This window comes from Astatotilapia calliptera, chromosome 10 (genome assembly GCF_900246225.1).
Source record: "Astatotilapia calliptera chromosome 10, fAstCal1.2, whole genome shotgun sequence".
Lineage (NCBI taxonomy): Eukaryota > Metazoa > Chordata > Actinopteri > Cichliformes > Cichlidae > Astatotilapia > Astatotilapia calliptera.
The window spans coordinates 3,190,071-3,200,200 of NC_039311.1; positions in this window are offsets into that span (position 1 = coordinate 3,190,071).

Genomic DNA, 10,130 nt, shown 5'->3' on the forward strand with positions numbered 1-10,130 from the left:
GGGGTCACAGACTTTGACACTTTTCTTTCCTCTTGCATTTGCTTCCTGTCACTAAAGTGATTTTTAAATTTTGATTGTTTTTTAAAATTATTTTATTTCTTTTCCCGGGTTACTTTTGTACTTTGTTGTTTCATTGTATGTCCTTAACTAACAGTATTAGTATAACTTTTGCAGTTTGTCTTTCTGTCTGTGCCATCACCTGGTGATGTGGTGAAAAGAAATATTAGTGAAAGTGGTGTTTCTTACCAGGCTGGTGGAAAATGCACTACTTCCCCTCTGAATATCAAAAAACACTCAGTCTTCTTTTGCTAATCTATCATCTGGTGGGCACTCGCTCACTGCTCTCAGCTAACAGTTCTTTTTTTTCAAAGACCCCCAAAACTGACAAATATCACTGCAGCTCTTCTTCTTTCTCACAGTGTCACTGAATGAAATCGGTCTATAATAAAACAGCTTGGACTTCAATAAAACCCAAACAGGCCTAATGCTGTTCACTGCAAATTAAATAGCTGCAAAGCATATTACACAAGTATGTGATAAATCAAAGGTACTGCTGTCTTCACAAATTAGACACTAGACTAAGTCATTTTCCAGATAATTGAGCTATGATACGGAATATAAGTGAGGGTTCATTAAAGATTTTTTTTTTCACTTTCTTAATACATTTGGAAGAAATGGAATAGACAGACACATCAGGCCTGGATTACACCTACACACACAAACAGGTGAACCCAGGTGCATGAAAACACCGTCACAGAGGAGAAAGACCTAACTGATTTATTATTGATTTCTACTGAAAGGGCTGTGGATTGCCAGCAGACAAGAGGAAACCACACGTGATGACTTGGCTGATGACTGAGAACTGGGAAAGGCAAGTGTGTGCAGAGATAGAATGTGAAGGCAGAAGTTTGAGAGAGATGCTGATGCTGAAGAAGTGCAGCATAACAGAGTGGAGCAGGGCAGCAATCAGAAATGGAGACTGATGGAGAGACTACAGTCTGGCAGCATGTTTGAATACAGAGTTGTTCCAGTATAGAGTGTGTTTACTGCCTGGACCTTGGAGATATAAATCTGTAGGAATGGCCTCACGCAAAACAGTGCCACCTTAAACAACAGTGCTGATGCATATTTACAGTCATATACAGGCAAGTGAAAAAGACACTTTTCACAGGACTCTATACAGGCCTATGTAAAACTAATTACATATCTAAGGTGTGCAAAGTTTGATTTGTCTTCTGAACAGTGTTCTTTGGACAGACCAAAGTGGAGATGTTTGGCCATAAAGTACAGAGGGATATTTGGCAAAAAAAAATCAACAACAACAACAACAACAAAAAACACCTCATATACAGTATTAAACATAACGGTAAAGGAATAATAATGTGTTCTTGTAGCCACAGAGTTAGGAAACCTGGGTCGTCGCCCCAGAGTTTCGAGTTGTCATTATTGTTGAACTTTGATTTGGCCATTATTTATCATTTCTAGTCTTTTGGTTTCTTTTCTGCCTTCTGGTTTCTGTCTGTGTTCCTTAGTTGCTCTGTCTCCCCTGTCTGCTGTATCCCCTTGTCAAGTCCGCGTCTCTGTGTTCTGTTTCCTGTTTTACTTTGAAAGTCTGTGTCCTATGTTAAAGTATCTGGTTTTGCCTCCCTTGTCTTGTTAGGCCTGATTTGTCCCATTTGTTTCCTTCCTGTCTCTCATTCCCTGACTGCTCCCTCTGTGTATTGAAGCCCTGTGTTTTCATTTGTCCGTGTTGCGATCTACCCTCATCCTATGCTGTGTGTTCTGTCTGCCTGTGTAAGTTTATTTGTATTCTCAGTTTGGTTATATTTGAGTTCAGCATTAAAGTTGTTTTCAGTTCATGTTTTTGCCTCCAAGTGTCTGCACTAGGGATGGGTACCGGTGTCCGGTGCCATCATGGCACCGGTTCTGACATAAACGGTAGTAACCAGACCGAAAAGCAGCGCACATTTCGGTGCTTTATTTCGGTGCTTTTTTTTCCTGAGCTGTGATACACTTTAGATTCTAGCCAATCATTTTACGTTTCCGAGGATAGTAGGCGGGGCCAGGTACGTACGTTCTGTTAGAGCAGAGCTACAGATTAAAAATGTCCAAGGCGAAGCGGTCAAAAGTCTGGCTGTACTTCACAGCAAAAGATGCAAACTCAGCAGCAACAAGTGCTTTAAGCTGATACTGTGATACTGTCAAAGGAGGTAACACCAAGAATCCGATGAAACACCTGGCGACGCATAGCGTTTTTTTAAAAGCCCAGAAATGCGCCGTATTTGATAGCTTGCTGCGAGACCTCACACCGAGTGCATCTACTGCGGGTGGGTTGGCTGTTATGCAACATCCCCCAAAAACACGAAGAGGAGAGTCCTGGCCCCTAGCCCTGCCAGTGTAGCAGAAATGATGACGGATGATGCAGCAGCAGCCGTTCTTCTCTGCGTGAGTAGCTAATTTACGTTGAGTAGGCTAACCACGTTATTACATTAATGCAGGTAAGGTGAACTAGCAAACATCATCATAGCTACATGCGTCTGTCTTCTTGTTTGATGGCAGGTACTCCCTTCACCCTGGCTAAAAAGGCTAAAATGACCAAAGAAAAAGTGGAAAACAGTTAAACATGAGAGGTTTTTGGACAAAGTTTGTGTTTTTTCCATTGTTTAAGCTTCCAGCCAAGAGTGATACCATATATGCCCCATAGCTGCAGAAAAGGCTAACATTGTTATATTTTTACAAAAAACAGCTGAACATGAGAGGTTTTTGGACCAATTTTGTGTTCTCCATTCTTTAAGCACCGGTTTAAGCACCGTTTGAGCACCGGCACCGTTTCAAAAGTACCGATTTGGCAGCGGTATCGGATAAAACCTAAACGATACCCATCCCTAGTCTGCACATTGGGTCCTCCTTTCTACCACTCCTGCCTGCACACAGCCCTCACATGACACACAGGACCTGGGCATCTTGCAGTCACCATGAATTCCTCTTCATACCAAAATATTTTAGAGTCAAATGTAAGGCCATCTGTCTGACAGCTAAAGCCAAACTGGCTCATGTTTGGGACAATTATCCCAAGCAGAGGACCGAATCTATAAAAAAAGAAAAGAAAGAAGGTGTCGCACTGGCCCAGTGCAGACCTCAATCCAATTAAAATGCTGTGGCAGGATCTTAAGAGAGCTGTAAATAAACGAATGCCTGAAAATAACATAGAAAAAAATTAATATGAATAGATAAAGTCATACAGAAAGGGATTACTCCAAGTTGCTGGTAAAGGTGGTTTTACGTGTTACTGAATCATTGGGTATACACTTTGTTTTTCACAGGACTGTATCAACCAGCCAGGAATATGTATTTTTTTTCTACAACACTACTACTTTTACTTTTCTAAAAATATTTCTGTGATTTTGAATGGAACAGGGCTCCATTTAACAGAACAGAAATACAAAAAAGGTGAAAACGAATGAATTAGAAATGTCGAAGAGAAAGAAAATCAGGAGGAAAAAAGCATAATTTCAGTAGTTTATCATACTGTATGAGACGGGGGAGCTTCACTGGCATGAACCTATTTTCATAACTGTGCCACTTGCAAAATAACTATGCTTCACTCTGACAAATCCCATAAATCCTTAAATATAAACCTCTTATTCCTGTCACTCCTTCTCATCTATTCTGAGGATAAACATCGTTTCAGATCTTGAGGTTGGTCTCATTCTCTGCAGGTGGCTGTCCCATGGAATCAGCTTCTAACAATGACGTTGTTACAATTACTACTGATGTCTGGATTTAAAGCCCCGTCCCCCGTTGCTCCACGGTACAGTTGTCTGCGACTTCTCCTACCCTGCTGTCTTTTTGTCTCTCATCCAGAGATAAAGAAGAGCTTTCATGTTGCTGTGATCGGGGCTGGGCTGAAAATTAGGTCAGAAAATGAGGACAATATTTCTCTGCTAATAAGAAACAACGATGCTACTCACAGTTTGTTCTCTTTTCAGAAAGAATACTGAAGAATCTTGTAGAACATTTACATTTTAAAACCATTTATTTTATACAGATAGTAACGCAAATCAGATCAGTGTCATTCTTTTAGTTACAGTTCACAGACTGCAATAATGGCTTTTCCTGATGCCCAGCATCATCTTCTTTCACACCAAGCCTCTGCATGTCCTCCTTCACTACATCCATGAATCTTCTCTGTAGTCTTCCTGTCTTCCTCCTGTCTCGTGTCTCCATACTCAGCATCTTTTTTCCAATATATTGACTTTCTCTTCTCTGCACATGTCCAAACCACCTCAGCCTCGCCTCTCTAACTCTTTCTCCAAACTGCTCAACCTGAGCTGTCCCTCTGAAGTACTAGTTTCTAATCTTGCCCATCTCTGTCACTCTCAATGAAGAGCAGAACATGTTCAGGTCAGCGTCCTGTCTTTTTTGTCAGCACCACCGTCTCCAAACCTTCTCCTTCACCAGGGTTAAAATCGTCTGCCCTCACTACATCTTTATTGTTACTGCTGTTTAACTGTATAACTGTTTCCCTCTTATTTACACACCTGTATTGTGTCCTGCTTTTAATGAAGCTTATGTGTAAGCTGGGTGTTCCTGGATTTTTTTCTGTTAGTGTATTCTTCACATTACTTCAACTTTCCCACACTCATTGCTCTAGTGCAGGGGTGCCCAATCCCGGTCCTCGAGAGCTACCGTCCTGCAGCTTTTAGATGCATCCTTGTTCCCACACACCTGAATCAAATGAATGGCTTGTTATCAGGCCTTTGCCAAACATGATGGCATGCTGAAGAGATCAAACCATTTGATTCAGCTGTGTTGGAGTAGGGATGCATCTAAAAGCTGCAGGACGGTAGCTCTCGAGGACCGGGATTGGGCACCCCTGCTCTAGTGCAATAATTGCCTTGCCCACCTTCTCCAAGCCAATCAGCATCCATTCTGCATGGTTTAAATCTCAGTGCTCTTTCCTCATTCTGCCATTCAGGCTCTCGCAAACTGTTTATAATATCACGGTCCCGTGTCTCTCTGGCTGGCCCACACTGGCAGCAGGGTTTGTTTGTGTTTTTCTCTCTCCCCCTGTCGCCTGGGCGGAACTCGTTACGGGTTCCTGCCTTTGGCCTACACACCTGAGAAGGATGATGTTCACCTGTACCTCATTTGCCTGCCACTATTTAAAGGGAAGAAGCACGGTACTCCTCGCTGGATCACGTTAATGAAAGCCTGGCTAGAAACCATCAAAAATGAATGCCTAATCCTAACCATATTATCTACCATAACCTAACCATAACCTAGTTATACCCCTAAAACTAAAATCACATTTTGAGCCTCAAAAAAGCCTTCAAACTTATGGGGACGGCATTTTGTCCCCATAAGTATAATACCATGCCAATTTTCTGTCCTCACAAAGATGTCTAAACATGTACACACACACACACACACACACACACACACACACACACACACACACACACACACACAGATATATTCCTCACTTTTTCCTTGCTGTTGTAAGGGTCAGCTCAGTGAGCATGAAAGCTGTTTTCCATCCTACTTCACACTCACCCAGTTGAACACACTCACACCTGGGAGCACCCATTCAGCAACAATCTGGTTTCTGTAGCATGCGCAGATTACAACATGTGCCTTGCACCTGGATTTGGATGCTTGCTACAGAACACCTGCCACAGGCAGAAGGACATTTGGTGTAGAAATCGTGGTTTAGAGTCTTGAATTTAAACTGTGTCACTGATCTATTTTGCTGCATTCAGCTTTTATGCTCCTTATATCTGGAACAAACTCCCAGAAAGCCTCAGATCAGCTGAAACACTCAGTTTATTTAAATCCAGGTTGAAGACTCACCTGTTCTCAGCTGCATTTGAATAAAGCACCAAATCCGCACTTAAGCTTAAATTTCAAAACTTACATTTTAACTACTGATTTTATCTACTGTTCTGATTTTATCTGTTTTGATTTTTGATTTTATAAACTGTTTTGTTTGTTTGTTTGTTAGTTTGTTTGTTTGCTTGTTTTAATCAATTTTAAATCATGCCTTTTATTTGTTTTTGTTTCTAATGTCTCTGTAAAGCACTTTGAATCACCTTGTTGTTGAATTGTGCTATACAAATAAACTTGCCTTGCCTTGCTTTTTTATTCTCTTCTCTTTCTCCTGACTTACCAGCCAGCTGAGGCAGATGACTGCCCCTCTCAGATTCTGCTAGAGCTCCTGTTAAAAAGAAGTCTGGAATTTCTTCCTCCCCATTGTCACCAAGTGTTTGTTCAAAGGGGCTCATCTAATGTTGAAGTTCTCTTGGTGATGTTGCAGAGTCTCAGCACTCTGAGATCAGATCAGATAAGCCGTGTTGAACTTTGTACTTTACCTCTCTGACCTGTGACCAGGTGAAACATTTGCTGTGTCATGAAATAAAATAGATGACATAAAAGTCGCAGGACTGCAAGAATCCTCTATCAGAGAAGACTGTCCCCAAACTCCAGCAACTAACCAGTTCCCAGATGTTTATGGCCACAGTGGTAAACACAGTTTTCTGAGGTGAGCTGCTGCCATCAAATTCAAAGTTTTAAAACTTGCTAGTTTTGACATCGGATGTGTTTTCTGTGTTCTATTACAAAAAAAAAAAAGTTATAAGATTTGCAAATCATTACATTCTGTTTTTTTTCTTTTTGTTTGTTTGTTTTTTCAGTGTCCCAAAGTTTTGGAATTGAGTCAGTAAACAAAATAGAATCACAAAGTTTACTGAGTACAGCGACGTAAATGAGCACCTCTCCAAATGTCTGATGAATTGTTGGTGTAACTGAAATTAAATTGTATCGTATCAAAACCAAATATTACTGCATAATAGAGATTTTCTATCTGATTGCTAAAAATCTGTATTTACAAACAAACATTTTTTTAATCTTCATGACTTTTTCATTTGACCTTTATATCAGATTTATTACCTCCAGAAAGGAGGTTATGTTTGTACACATGTTATTCTTTCTGTCTGTAAAAATGATAACGTAAAAAGTTTAGAATAAATTCCGAGAAAACCTCGTAAGGGTGTAGAGTGGGATCATGTTAACAATCAATTAAAATCTGGCGTATAGTAGCTTATAAAGATTTAAAATATCATGTAACATTTGACCTCTGACCTCTCCTTCAGGGCCAATAGATTGATCTGATTTAATAATCCTATATACAGCTATGTTAAAACTATGTCTCTTATAGCCATTGTTTGTATTGACAACATATAGGGGATGATATATGGGGATTCTAAATATCGCCTTACTTTGGACCTCTGACCTCTTCTTTGAGGTTGAAAAAGGTCAAACTTTCATAAAATGTCTTTTATCTTTAAAACTATGTTTAAAATTCTACTGCTTTTGTTTGTATTGGCAACATTTAGAAAATGATGCTGGTATATGTGGGAATTTTAAATATCACATTTGACCTCTGATCTCATCTGCCTTTCTTTTCAAGCTGACACAAAATGTGTTCTGTCTTTAAAAAAAGTATTGTCAAGAAAAAGAGAATGAGCTGCCTGGTTAGTTAGAAAGATACCGTAGTATAATATTATATAATGAGCTTGAAGTTATTCATGTTCAGGTATTTACAAAGCTATTATCCATTACCTACTCCTGCATAAAGTTTGTGTATTCAAAGCAAACATCTGTCATGCTACACTTATCTGATTTGTACGGCACTATAAACTTATTAAAGTACATTTATAAAGAACAAAGAAAACAAAATCAAGTTTACTGAATACAATATTCTTCCCATAAACAGAAATACTGCCCAGAGAGTGAGAAACAACAACTTTTTTAAAGCTATTCTTGTATAGTGTTACTATTTTTGCACAATGGTGTGAGCTATGATTTGTAATGCTTTGATGTTGTTTTATATGGACTCTTATATGAATATTAAAGCCTAAACACATCAAAATGCAGCTTTTAGCCATTTTCATCTCATGTTGAATATTTGTGTATTGCCCTCTAGTGGAACAAGTTGGGAATGCAACTTCAAAAATTCCCAACCTCAGTAGCTTTAATCCTTGAATCTTCCAACCTAATAATCAGCAATGACAAAAATAGCCTTTGTTGTTTTTTTCTGTCCGGATGAGGCTCGAGCACAGATTTGAGATCAGCCTCTGGGTTTTAGAGCACAATCTATCAGCAGTTATAAGTGTTAAATGTAACATTTTAGCCATTATTGACTGTAGCTGAGTGAATAAGGAGCAGTTTGGTGTCTGGGTTTTCTTATAGCGAGAACAGAGAGATCTACATCTGAAAGCAGGGTCTAATTAACACGTTAAATCACCGCGATTCACATTTTCAGTCACTCTGCTGCAGCCTTCTTGTTTTGTGTCACCACATTAAACTCTCCTAGAAAAGTAATGTTCTGTAGAGCTCACTGGTACAGTGTGTAACAAAGCTGGCACCACCCTGGCTGTTTCATGTTGCTCCTGCAGGTGGCAGTATCACACCTACTCATTCCACTGCAGCTTTGAGCCTGTCTCAGCGAGATGGATCTCACAGCCTTCTGCTGTTATAAGTGATGTTCAGAGAACATCTGAGGAGTGTATCTATCTACTTTATTGTCCACTATCTTAAACCTTTTACATGTTTTCTGAATTATTGAATAGCCTTGGTCTTGCAATAAGTTATGCAACCCACTAGAATCTTGTAAGAATGGCTGTCGAGGGATCTTATATTAACTGCATAAATTTTATCCAATGCAGCAACAGTTAATCCTGAAAGGTTTAATTAAACACTGTAATTCTTCTTTTGACAGATTAAATATAATGTGATCCATCAATTCCCATAATATACCTTCCACTGTGTGTAATTATTAAAGATTAAATCCCAGTTACACCTTCAGCCTAAACCTGCTGCTGCTGTAGGTAAAGTTTGATCTCCACTTGCAAGAATAACACCGAGTTCAGTTCTCACTCACTCAGACATGTTCATCCAAACGGGGAATGGAGACCACAGCTCTGACCCGGCTCACAGCTTCTGGTTTTCCCGGCATTCCTGCGCCGACCTCTGACCCCAGGACGCATAGAATCGCAGCCCAGAGGCTACGACCTTGTGCTCTTTATTGTGACCTTTTGAACTTTCAACACCCCACAGCCAAAAAGCGAAACACTCTGTTCCCCTTGGAATAAATGACCTCTCATCCCTTTGCCTGGCAAAGGTATGCGAGTTTGCTGACCTCGCTCAACCTTTCATTAGCGCTTCCTTTTATTACGCCGCTTCCTCCCTGCTGCCTCATCAGCAGAGCGGGGGATGGCGGAAGGAGGGAGAGGTGGAGGGGGAGCAAAATGAGAAAGAGGAGGAAAGCAGAAGAACAGTGGCAAAAAAAAGAAAAAGTAATGCAGAGACAGCGAGAGGCAGAGAGGACGAGATAGGGATGCAAAATGAGAGCAGGAGATAGAGCCCAGCTATGACAGATTGGCAGCATCTGCTGGGTTGACTGAAATGTCACCTTTAAATGGCTTCCCTGTCCTTGATGCCGGACCTCCCTATCTGATCTCTATTCTCCTTGGGAGTTGTAGTTCTGATGACTTATATAGGACACAAAACAGATCTCTTACAAAATATAACCCTTGTTCAAGATAAGCTTTCGGCACAAGGCAAAACAATTTCTCCCGCCTCCCGTGGCGCTGCGAGTTCTGCAGAAATGGACCATTTGAATGTTAGGTCAAAGGTTGTTGTGTCACGTATGAATAAGATAATTGGATTTTGTGGTTTGCTGATACTCCAAGCTTACCCGGTGATGCAGCTATTCACCCCGACAACTGTAACTCATTTCCTGCCGTTTTGATCTCACATGATATAAAATCTGTTTTCCTGAGCACGGCTGTTACAGTAACACCTCTGCTCATACTCAGCCTATTTAGCTTAAGTTTAGCTGAATACAGCGGTCGCGTATGTGCTGTTAAACACAACAGTCTGAGCTTTACTTTAATGCTCCAAATATTTAAAAAATAACAAATATAAGAAAAAAGCCCAAAAAGCATACTTCATGTAAATATCATGCAGCTAAATCCGCCTCAAGGGGAGAGCGGCACATACACATCTGGAAGGTGGCACATCTTGTTAAGTGTCACTTGACATGAGAAGCAGCTGACATGTGTAAGAGA